The 12,594-nt window shown below is 50.0% G+C and overlaps 1 protein-coding gene across 5 annotated transcripts in view; it reads left to right on the top strand.

Moving 5' to 3' along the window:
* Positions 1-3,457: 3,457 nt before the first annotated feature.
* The window catches only part of MGAT5 (alpha-1,6-mannosylglycoprotein 6-beta-N-acetylglucosaminyltransferase), a 328,832-nt gene continuing 319,695 nt past the window's right edge, over positions 3,458-12,594 (top strand). For 4 of the 5 annotated variants that reach the window (XM_046658446.1, XM_046658445.1, XM_046658444.1 and 1 more), the window contains exon 1: positions 3,459-3,855. The gene's annotated coding sequence lies outside the window, so the exon portion shown is untranslated. Of the gene's footprint in view, positions 3,856-12,594 lie in introns of all 5 variants that reach the window. The other variant, XM_046658448.1, reaches the window with a different exon arrangement.

Genomic DNA, 12,594 nt, shown 5'->3' on the forward strand with positions numbered 1-12,594 from the left:
AAAGCCATGCTGTGGTAGGCGTCCCACATATAAAGTAGAGGAAGATGGGCACGGATGTTAGCTCAAGGCCAGGCTTCCTCAGCAAAAAAGAGGAGGACTGGCAGTAGTTAGCTCAGGGCTAATCTTCCTCAAAAAAAAAAAAAAAAAATCCTGGCATTCCCCTCACGGTGAACTTGGCAGTGCTGAGGCAAATATGTGTCTTCTGGGCCAGCTTGGGGAATGTGGTATTGGAATGGATCAATAGGTCACACTTGATAAATCTATTAGATCATTTCCCTAAATTATTGGATTCCTCCCTCTACATAATACCAGGGTATTTCTGGCATTTCACTTTCATAAGAAGGACTTCAGCATAGACCTTAAAAGCCCAGACTCTAGAACCAGGCTATCTGATTTAAATCTCAGCTTTACCACTTACAAGCTGCAGGTAGGAAATTGCTGAACCTCTAAATGCCTCAGTTGCCTCTTTTATAAGTGAGGATAATAATACAGATCATATAGGCTTATTCTTAGGATTAAATAACTTAATATATAAAAGTATTTTAAAGAGTGCTTGGCACGTAGTAAGAGCTACATGAGTTCCAGTTAGCATTATTATTTCCCCTGGCCCCCATGAGTCTAGATTTCAGCAGCCAACTGAGCAGATGATTACCACTACGCCTAACTGTTCAAGTGAGCACACTGAGTCTAGAATTTTGGTAACTGTCTCCATCTCAATGGATGCAGCCTGATCTAAGTCTATGTTCTTTCTTTTTTGGTCTAGAATTCTCAGAATCTCTTGCCACATGTATTCTCCAGATTTTTGCTTTTACAAGTTAGCAGAATCACACAATTCCTGTGATGGGTAAATCTTCTTCAGAGTTTGTCTTTTCCATTGGTCTCTTGAGGTGTGCCAGGAACTTCATCATTGCCTTTCTTTGGCAAGGGAAGCCAGTAAAGGGCTTGAGGAGTGTGGAGTCATTCAGTCATCTGAATTCTCCCACGCCTTGCCATTCAATCCTCAGGGCCCTACTCTGTTGTAATCAATGCTCTTGGTTTCAAGTAAGAGAGTATTTAGACTGTGAATTTAAGTTACTTTGCAATTCAGCAACCCACAAGATCAAACTGTTTTTAGTTTACACCTATCTTGGCCTCCAGCTGCTACAAAAAAGAAATTTTGTTACTATTGTTGTTTGTCTAAATCAGAAGTCACAGAAAATCCTTGGTATATATTTGCACTTTGAGCTGAGAATTTAGGACTTTGACCTGAGAAATTAGGAGCTAGAGCTCATTACTCTCCTTCTTTAAGCTGTCCAACTCCAAAAAAAAAAAAACCAAAACATTTTATTCCCACAGTCCTTTTTTTTCCCTTTTGCTCTCCAAAGCCCCCGGGACATAGTTGTATATTTTAGTTGTGGGTCCTTCTAGTTGTGGCATGTGGGATACCGCCTCAGCGTGGCTTGATGAGTGGTGCCATGTCCGTGCCCAGGATTCGAACCGATGAAACACTGGGCCGCCTGCAGTGGAGCGGGAGAACTTGACCACTCGGCCACAGGGCCGGCCCCTATGTTACAATCTTAACTATGTAAGAAAAAAGTTGAGATAGTATTAATTTCCCTCAAAGGCACTGCAATTATATCTACAAATAAACAGACTCTATATAATAAAAATTGATTTGTATTGTATAAAATACATATAATGTGTGTACGTATGAATATTACACCTTTATACTTTATTTCTCTATACGCACACACACTTTAAAAAAAATACTAAAACAATAACCATCTGTAATATTGTCTATAGCAGTGGGCCCACAAAGTTTAAATGACTGATGTCTTTCAGGAACCTCTAGAAAACCAGGTGGTACAATTAGTAACTTGGCTTCAAAGTGAATCTATTAGGATTAGAATCTGTACCCTCATCCAAAGCACAGAAAGTCCTGGCCACCAGATGTCACCATTCTTCTATTTCCCTCCCAACGCGGAGAGAGCTTGCAACGTTATTTTCTTCCAAGGGACTGAGAGAAATATGTGCCTCCCAACATTCCTGCGATTTCACCAGAAGGTCTTATTAAGAGGAATCCTCCTGCCCACGCAGATTTCATTGTAGTTCTTGAGTGTCGGTCACCTGCACAGTTTCTGACAGCTGAAGATCCAAGTGGCTGATAATTTGGGGCTCGCCTGGTCAGGACATGTTAGAGCCATTTCCTCCAGCCTGAAGTTAAAGGTAGGACTGACCTAATGCATCTAGAGCCTAGAGCCAGCCCAATGCGAGAGAGGACCCGGAGTGTCTTCTGCTAGATTCTGGAGTCAGGAGACCTCCCTAACCAGCTGTGTGGCCCTGAGAGCTCACCTACAAAATTAGGGAGTTGTATTAACTCCTTTCTAGGGTCTAAACATTCCAGGATCCTCAGTTTTTAAATGCCTCTGCTGGGGAAAGGGGGCGGCAGAGGGGGGTGATCTAAGTTCAAGAAAGAAGACCCCAGGGAGGACAGTGAAATAGGAGTGGAAAAATCCTGCAGGGAAGGTAAGGGAAAGCTGAACATAAACCCTCCTACAGTCACCTGACGCAGTGATTGGTTACAGGGCCTGGGACTTGCTAGGGTTATGAACCATGTCATTTCCACCCCTAAGTAATCCACCAGGCCACTCTCCTTCCATTCCAGATTCTACTGCTTAACAACGATCGATAATGCTTAGCCATGTAAATGTACGGCGTTCTCTCTCCAGGGCCCTGGTTGGATTTAATTTGTCATGTCAGTCAATGTTCTCTGCGGTGCCTTTAGGGCATGGGATGTGTTTTATTTCTTTTTGAATTTACAACAGTACAATGTTCAGCTAGCGGTCCAGAGCGTTCATAAAATCAGGGGGCGGGAGGGGGGAAGAGCAAGAGAAATGGAATTCATTTATTGAGCGCCTACTATGTGCCAAGCATTGCTAAATACTTTACATATATTTTATTTAATCTTCAAAATAACCTCATGAAGCAGCATTTATTATGCTCATAAAGAAACTGAATTCAGATGGTTAAGTGGGTTGCCCAAGGTCACAAAAACCAAGTAGCAGAAGCTCATACTGCTTTACACACCCCATTCTTGAAGGAGGAAACTGAGGCTCCGGGGACTTATTAAAGCTGTCTGCACTTGTAGATGGTTGAGCCCAGTCTCGCCTCACTGGGCTTCACAGCTGGAAGGCCCCTGGTGTTTACAGGCCTGCACTGCACCTCCCTGGAGGATGCATTGTCATATTAGCGTTTGCACACTGTCCCTGACCTTGCTAGGATATTATTTATGGCCGCGATCAAACTGTCTCCCTTGCTCCTTTCTCCCTTTGGGGTGCGGAATTGAGAGGTACGGTAGAAGTCCTCTCCGTCAGGGTTGAGAGTTTGCACACGGCCCCTGAGAAGCTGGGGCGTTCCGAATTGGCGGAGCGCTCCGCCGGGGAGGGCGGGGAGTTTGCCGAACGTCCCTGGCTGGGATCCCTTCCTTCGAGAGCCGCGAGCCCAGAAGCGGGGTGAAGTTGGAGAGGTCGGGCAGGAGAGGGTTGGAAGAAATTGAGGACAGACCTCCCCCGCCGATCGGCTGAACCCCCAAAGAGCGTCTCTGCCGCGTCCGGGCCGAGTGTGAACGCGCCGCGCGCGGCCCCGCCAGGGCTGGGAGTTTGCAGACCGTCCCTGCCGAGGCCCGCTCGGCGGCGGCCCTGCGGCTCCCGCGGCAGCCCCGGGCGGCCCCGGGCGCGTTCGAGCCCAGGTTGCCGCGCCTCAGGCTCAGGGCGCCGCGACCCCTTCCCCGCCGCCCTGGGCCCCGCGGGGACGGCGGCTGGCGGGCGGTCCCGGCTGCTGCTGTTGCTGCTGCTGCTGCCGCTGCCCAACAAGGAGGTGAGAGCCACTGGGTCGGGACGATCGCGTCGAAGCTCGCCATCCCCGCAGGGAGATGCACGCAGAGGGGACCGCAGAGGGCGCGAGGAGCTGGGCGCGGGCGGGGAGAGCCGGCACCGAGGGCGGCGCGGCCGGGGGCTTCCGCTTGCTGCCCCTCTGCTGACTGCGTGGGTGCCCCGGCCGCCGCCGCTCTGCGGGACCGAGGAGTGCAGCCGGGGACGCGCCTTGAGTCGCCCACCTGCCCGGGGCAGCCTCTCCCCAGGGAGACTGCAGGCCCCCCGGGCCCGTAGGGAGGGGGCTTGTGGGCTTTTCAAGGGACCGTCCAGACGAGGCTTTGGTTGCGCGGGCTGGAGGCAAACGGGCGAGGATGGCAGATGGGCGCTCGGACCGCGCAGAGCCTGGTGGGGTCACGCTGCCGGGGTGGGCCGGGCTGGGGTCCCCGGGACCTGGGCGCGCAGGACGGGCTCAGCAACCGGCCAGTGGAGCGGCAGAAGGGAGGCTGGTCCCGGGCCCCAGGGCAGGAGGGATGCGGTGGGCGGGCGCTCTGGTCCGGAGGACCAGGGAAGCCCAAGGGTGCCCCCCACCCCTTGGGGACCGCCGCCGGGCCGCAGTCTCGTCAGTGCTCCCCAAGGCTGCCTGGCCAGAGAGGCTGCGAGGAGCGCAGAGCCCACACCCGCGCACACACTCCCCGAGAGCATGCTCAGTGCGGCCCTGGGAACTTCCTGCCGAGTCGCTAGCCTCCCGGGCCCCCTCCCGGGCCCCCTCCCGGCCCCCTCCAGGCCGGCGGCTCGCAAAGTTGGCGGCAGCGGGGCGCGCGAGGGGTCGGAGGGGTGGGCGCGCGCCTGTCGCCTTCTCGCGCCCCCGGCCCCTGCCTCGCTTTTGCCCGGCTCCAGGCGCTGCTTTCGGCGGCCACCCCTGCGGCTGGGAACGGGGGCGTGCATGTCATCCCCGGCTCCCCGAGGCCAGGTCCGAGGCCGCGTGGCCAGAGGCCTGGCGGTGCGGCCCTGCCAGGTGGACCCGCTCGCGGCGCGCTCGCCGCGCGCACGGACCCGATTCCCGGACTGGGTGGAAGGGGGTGTGTGAGCCCGGGGACGTTAGCTCATACGCTCGCTGTCACACACACAAAGCCGCGGTTTCATAGCTACCGCGCGGAAGAGGAAAGAGGTGGCGCTTGCATTGTCCACCCGCGTTTAGAGCGCCAACAGGGCGCTCGGCGCCTGGGGGGCTGCGGGAACCAGGCGATGCATATGGTTTTCAGAGATGCCCGAGTCGAGGTCTAGGGCCCGGTACTCCCTGGCACTGACTGCCAGGCCCGGCCCAGGGCGGAGGGCACTGTCTGCACCTAGCTTTGGCGGCCCAGTTAGGGAAGGTTGGGCACTTATGGGGCTGCGAAGTTGGGGAGGGGAAAGCTGAGGTTTTTGTGGGGTTCGGGTGGGATGGCAACAGTGCACCTGTAAACACGCTCGGATCCAAGTGTTGAGAGGAAGGGTCTCATTCTAAAGAGAGGCGAGCGCGACGCTGGTGCTGCCTGCCCCGGTTCATTGTCAGGACCTGAGCGACTTGGTTGGTTTTTACTCCCAGAGAAGCTCCTCAGTGTATATTAGCTGCTGTGTCACCCGCATCCTGAGTCTTGAGGCAGGATTAGAATTCCCTTGTTTCTGACTCAGCAAGGTCACAAAACAGTTTTTCAGGATGGGCAAACTGTCAGACATTTGTCTCGATTAGTGGCTTTTCACCACTCACCTCGCCTTCTTTCCTACAAATTCTTTTTGGTGTTATTGTTCGGGGCTGAGATAGGCACTCTCAAATTTGTTTGGCTCTGTTAGGATTAGAGCAAAGCTCCCCTTTCTAGAGGCCTTTTTAGTTTTCTCCATTTACCAACTTGATGTTTATGCCTGAAGTGGAGAGGCCCTGACAAACAAGGTGATGGAGGAGGGGGAAGAGTGTGACCTTCTTGTACCTTTTAGGGGCTGGGAGGAGAGAAGAAGGGAGCTGCTCTGCCTGATTCCTGACTTTGGCAGAGCTGGGTGCCTGGATGAAAGATTTGCGCTTTTCCTTTCGTCTCCTCCTTTGTTCCAGCCTGCCTTTCCAGTCTGGGACACTTGTGACTGGAGTCCCTGGGAGAAAGGAGTCTTCAGACCTGTTTTGGGCCTTTGCAGGGTTCACCTCCACACAAGCAGCTGCCAGTGGGTTTTAAGGCGGACTGCAGTGGCAGGAGGGCTGGGGGCTCTGCCCACATCTGCCAGTGGCATCTGTGTTCCAGCCGCTGCTGCAAAGCAGCTCTTGGGCTTTTGAATCTCCTCAGCAGTGCGCATTTCAAGTGCTTTGTGTTTGGAAGTGTGAATACAGTACTTGTGTATATATATATTCACACATCCAGATACGTTTTTATCAGGGAGCATGTGCATATGCAGTGTTCTTTGGTGGCATCTTGGAGCTGCAAGGGACCTCTGGGGATCGTAGGAATTCAGATTTTCTCCCTTCCCGTTCAGTTTTCTGTTTAAAAATAACCAGCCAGCCTTCTGCCCAGCTGGCCTCCAAAAGCATCCAAATGCCAGAGTCCCCCTGTGACTCCAGCCGAGGGGGAGGCCTTCAGCTCCTTCCCTGAGAAGTGTGGCTCCTCAGGATCTGTTTTAGATGTCACTCGGACGCTTGACATGACTTTTCCTAATGCTCCACATGGCTCGGGATGTAAGTCACTGCAGAGTCACTGTCAGATTGATTTTGGCAGGAGACAGGCAGTTGACCAGTGTCTCCTGCAGAGACGTCTAGAAAACTGCAAAGAACAGTCATCAGTAAGACTTGGGTTGGAGAGTTCACATCCTTACACGCTCTCTTGTCTTCCAGGCAGGTGGTTGCTCTGCTCCTTCTGAAAGAGGCTTAAAGTAAAATAAGTGAGGCTCATTTATTCCCTCCTCCTTGTGTGTCTTGGCCTCCTGGCTCTCAGAGGGTGGGTGGCATTTGGGGGTGGCATTCTGTGTTGATGTTACTATAGTGGTGTCAGGAGAGCATGTGCTGTCAGCAGCCTTGTTGTCCCTGGGGGTTTGTTATGGTGCATGTGAAAGTTTGGGGAAGGGGTCCCGGTGTCAGGTGAACAGTTAACAGGTAGTTTTGGCTGGAGGAAGGTGGATGTGTTCCTGAATCCAGATGCTTTAAAAAAGGAGAGGAAATAATTTTATAATTGGGGCAGAGTGCCACATCGGTGACAGTTGAGAGTTTGGGGTCAGAAATAAATTTGGTGCTTGTCAGTGCACGTTTCACTAGGTTGCCTTTCAAGTTCATAACTGCTTTGAAGTAGAGATTCACCCTTGATGGCCAGAAGATGGCTATCCTTTTTCATTTCTGTTGGAAATTGGGTGAAGATCTCCCAACCTAGTCTTCTTAATTTCTGATCTAAGCCATGTCCCTCTTCTATCTTGCCTGCTGTGTCAACATCAAAAATTCGAGCACAGTCGTGACCTCTGTGCCTGCTGCAGGTGTGTGTACTCCTCGAGTGTCGAGCAGCCACCAAGAGCCATGCACTGTGCTGGCACTGGGGATAAAGATGTCCTCCTTCAAAATTACCTTCTCACTTTTAATTTCTCTGACCTTCTCTTTGACTGTGTTAATGCAAACTAATAGGTCTTGGAAGGCTGCCAAGGTGGGTCCCAGGAGCCTTAGGACTGTAACCATGTTCTCAGCTGGAAGAGTTGGGACTTGGGCTGGGTTTGCTCATTCTTTTATTTATTTATCTGTTTTTTCATTGCTACAATTAAATGCATCCTTCCCCTACTTTGTCACATCTGGAAGGTTGTATGTGTGCATGAGAGAGGTTGGAGAAATTGCTTTATTTCTTCACGATCTCACAGCTCTCTTGCCTGAACACATAACCTTCTGGAAAGAGAAGAGGAGCCCTCCTGTCGGGGCCCTTTGTCTGGACTCAAAAATCTGCACGGGCAAGGAGGTAAGCTATTGAGGCTGGGTTTGGCAGGAGCAGTTCTTCCTGGCAACTGGCACCCCCACTGTCATGCCTGTGTTAATGCTTCTGGACCTTGGCCCTCAGCTGGGGCAGTTATCTAGGCTGGCTGAGGAGTATTCCTCCACTCTGTGGCCCGTGAACTCAGGAGTGAGGTGTATCCAAGTACTAGGTTCCTTGTGAGTTAGTTGCTGGTGTTTGCAATTGATTTTCCTTAAAAAAAAAAACAAAAAACTCAGCACTTTAAGGTTATTTCTAGAATGATAACAGCCTCACTTTTTTGTGTCTCTCTGTGATTTTCATGGCTGGCCCTTGAGGGAATGTATGCCGCCCACCCACTCCTATCTAAGCTCCACTCCTTAGTGTTGTAGTTCTGAGCAGACGGCTTGTAAGTCCTGTCATGCTGGTAAGATGCTTTTTATAAGTATCCTACACAGAGCAGTCTTTCACTGTAATCGTTGTGGATCTCTCTCATGTCTCAGTCCATGTATGGGAGTAGGTTGTATTGGTGATCAGCATAGAGATGGTATGTCTTGGTGTAGAAATGTCAAGAATGGGTGTGCAAGAAAATAGGAGTGATGGTGATGAAAAAGTTAATCTTCTGTAATTGACATGATTGCAAATGCGGCTTTTGTATTTCATTTACTCCTCACTACAACACTGAGGTTGATGACATTGTCATTCCCAGTTATACATAGGGAAACTGAGACACTGTGGGGTTGTCAACCTGGCCCAGGTCACGCACAGCTAGCAAGTGGCAGGGCGAGGATTCGGACCCAGGTGGTCTTGGTCCAGAGCCCATGTTAGATTGACTGTGCTTAGTCATTAAGGCTAGCAAGCTCAGCCTGTACTAGCTAGCACCTTCTTTCCAACCATGGCCAAGGGGAGTCATAGACACTCAGGGGTTGGAAGGGACCTCAGAGAGATCCTTCCAGATCCCTTCTCTTTCTCTCTGAGGTCATGGAGGTACAGAGAGGTTGAAGGACTTGCTAGAAGTCTCAGCAGCAGGCAGCCGTGACAAAGCTGGGCCTCAGTTCTGATCCTTGGTCCCACAGGAACAATTGATAACAACTGGTAACAGATGTGTGCCTGCTTTGTTTTAGAAGTGATCTGGGAAGAGAATGTGACGGTCATTTGGCATCTGTCCCTCCCACTCCTAGCACCCCCTGTGGCCTCACACCCAATTTCAGCTTGGAATCCAGTGGGGAGCAAGTGGGTGTGTCCAGGTCCCTTCACCATCCCCATATAGGAGAATCTAAGCAACTTACCTGCCTTTAAGTGAGCTAGTTCCTTTCTCATGTCACCTTTTAAGCTTGACATCTTAAGAATACAGTCTGGGGGGCCAGCTGGTGGCGCAGCAGTTAAGTGTGCACGTTCCACTTCAGCGGCCCAGGGTTCACTGTTTCGGATCCCGGGTGTGGACATGGCACTGCTTGTCAAGCCATGCTGTGGTAGGCGTCCCACATATAAAGTAGAGGAAGATGGGCACGGATGTTAGCTCAAGGCGTCTTCCTCAGCAGAAACAGGAGGATTGACAGCAGTTAACTCAGGGCTAATCTTTCTCAAAAAAAAAAAATATATATAGTCTAGGATGGATTTTACATTTCACTCTTGAATTCTCTCTCTGTCTGTCTGTCTGTTTCCGTGTCTTAGGGCTCCTGGCCCCTCTTAGCATTGATTTCTACTCTTTGGGTGCATGGAGTGAGCAAGGGGTAACCTGGCAGAGCCGTCAGGGCTGTTCCGTAACAGTTCCAGTAAAGGGCTGGTGAGCACATTCCCACGGTGTCTGTGGAATCCTAGAAAGATTGCCGAGGCCCTGTAAAATGCTCTCCTGACCACTGGGATCATCAGACTTTGTGGAATTTCCCCTCTGTGCATAACGACAAGCACCATTTCCTTTCATTTTATTCCTTACATATGACCAGGATTGCATCAGACACATCAGGGCTCTCACCTGCTCCTGAATCTAGACATTTCTGGTTAATAAATAGTCCCTCACTGCTCAAGGAGTTTAAAGTCGAGGCCCGGTCAGGGCCCGCACAGAAGAGTTCACTGCAGTCATAAAGCAATATGCAAGTGAAGAGCATCTTAATTCAGCCCATCTGACACGTTGGGCCTCAGTTCTTCTGTTGAAAGGTAAGAAAGGATTGAATGAGTGCCAAAGTTCTCTTCAGTCCTAATGTTGTATAATCCCATACGCGTGGCTAAGGAGGTGTAGAATAAAGAAATAAAATTCCCGTATTGAATTAAAAAAAGAGGGCCAGCCCTGCTGCTCTAGTGGTTAGAGGTTGGCACTCTCATCACTTCTGCGCCTTGGGTTTGGTTCCTGGTCGCGGAACCACACCACTCGTCTGTCAGTAGCCATGCAGGGGCAGTGGTTCACATACAAGAGCTAGAAGAACTTACGGCTAGGATATACAACCATGCCCTGGGGGCTTTGGGGAGAAAAAAAAAAGGGAAGATTGGCAACAGATGTTAGCTCAGGTCGACTCTTTCCTTGCAAAAAAATTAAAATATTTAAAAAAAGATTGAGGAAAAGCTCACGTTGTTTTTGCCTTTGCTGGTAGACTCTTTAGTAGGTAGCTGAAATGCTTACCTAAGAAGAGCAGACCCTTGATTATCACTATCTCTTGGGATGTTTATTTTTGTATGTTTAGAAATAAAAAGCCATAGTCCTTACTTCTCGGCCTAGGAATAACCTGCTTCCCCTAGTGAAGCTGTTTTTTCCCCTAGGAAATTGAGATTCCAAGAGCAGAGGATGACCAGGCTCATGGAGTTCTGTAGTTCTGTGGTTCCGTGGCAGAGCGCCCTGGGGAAGGTGGCTGAGTATTTACACTGCCATGAGCTGGGTGGAATTCTATTTACATACCTTCATTGCAGCTTCACCGTGAAACAACAAAGTTGAAAGAAGAGGGAGTTTGATAGCAGTCTCCTTGCAGCTGCTTTTCTTTTAACCATCTGTTATTTCCAACTCCAATTTCTTTTATTTACTAGTGTTCATGCTGATGAGTTTTCTGTATGACCAGTTCTTTCTCTCCTGCCTCGTGTTTAGGAAAGCACTGTCTGTGCCTCATGCTAAGTAGGATCTGCCTGTTTTCCTTCAGGACTTTGCTTAGTATTTCTGTTTGGTATACGTCCCTCACGTGTCTCTTGTAATTTTTCAGAGCCACCAGGGTTAGAGGCAGCGGTAAGTGGGGATTTAGAGGGGAAGGGGTGCTTTTTTCTTCCTCTGCTCCACCAGTCACGTTTATCAGACGAGGAGTCCCCAGTCTTATGTGAGACCTCTGCAAACACAACCTCAAGCCCGCCTGTCCATCGGGACTGCCTTCCCTCTTTAACAAAGTTCTTGGCTCCAGTCACTCAGAATGGTACATTTCCCCTTCTTCTCCTCATGCGATTTCTAACGTTATCTTTGCTAGATGTAAAGGCAGCATTGTTATGTGGGTAATCTTTTGGGTGTACATAAATGTGATTCTCTCGGGTAAATGTTAACTTTCTTCCATAGGTTCACCATTCCTTATTACCTCTTCTGATGTCCATTGAGCTTTGGAGGGGAAAAGTTTTTTCCCATGTTGGTTATAAAAACATCCATCTGGCCCCAAGGGTTTCTTAGAAAGGAGTATAGAGGTCTCGTAGGCAGGACTAGAAGCTCCATTGGCTTACACAGAGCCTGACGCCGGAGTCACATGATCCTCTGGGCAGTGTGGCATCGTGGGTGAACTGACTGGTAGACGAGGCCTCTCTGAAGTTGGCTGGCGGTCTTCATGCAGGTGTAGGGTAGGAAGACATTTCCTCTTCCCAAATGGGGGTTCGTCTGGCCGGAGAGCGAATTAAATTCACATGAGACAGAATAGCAAGAGAAAATTAAACAAAGCTTTATGAGGAACCATGGCCCGGGGCCTTTCTTCCCGAAGGAAGAAAGGGCACCGAAGAAGTGGGGTACACACAGTGGTTATATACCCCCAAACGGGGTGTTTCACATGTGACTGAAACGTCCCTCCCACAATAGTCACAAGATTGCCCTGTTGGCACAGTGCTTGATGGACACAGCAGGTAATGGTCTGCTATCTCGGTGGGCGTAGCAGGAGGCAAGTCTATGTCTGGAGCTGGGCAGTCACAGGTGAGCTCGGCAATCAGTTCCTAGCCTAAGGAAAGATGCTTAATCCTTAAGAAATGCCAACGTTGGGAGGGGGAGGGAAGTTCGTTACAGGAGGTTACCAGACTAGCACAGTAAAATGCAGATTTTAAGTCCTTGCCTTTGGTATTGATTAAGAGTTTTTAGAGAGAAGGTCATCTCCTTTCTTCTTCCTGGTACAGAGAGGGAGGCAAATTTCACAGATAGAGATTTACCTTACAAATGTAAACGTGTCCTAACAAAGGGAAAGTTCCATTCCTCAGAGCCTCCTTCCCTGTCCCAGTTTATCAAAAGCAATCAGCCTCAAATAATCCTGATGCCAAAGAGACATATCTTGGGGTGGCCAATTCCAGGTCCCCACACAGGTCAGTTCAGTGCTCTCTGATTCTGGTTGTTCATCTGTCAAATGAGGCATCTCTTATCTTCTCCTACCTCTGTGAGATTCTGCTAGTGGCCTTCTTGGCTGAGTTCAGCACATTCATCTACTCTAGTTTCTTTAATCTGTCCTTAAGAATATTCTTAGGTGTGTTCCTAATTTTGAGGTCCTATTTGGTTGTCGTGCCTGCTGAGAGTTCTGTTTTAAAAATCAATCAGTGGACCTTTTGTAGACATTTTTCTCTCCCACAGGCAGCATAATTTTTAGGTTCGT

The sequence above is a fragment of the Equus quagga genome, chromosome 4 (genome assembly GCF_021613505.1).
Source record: "Equus quagga isolate Etosha38 chromosome 4, UCLA_HA_Equagga_1.0, whole genome shotgun sequence".
NCBI classification, from domain to species: Eukaryota; Metazoa; Chordata; class Mammalia; order Perissodactyla; family Equidae; genus Equus; species Equus quagga.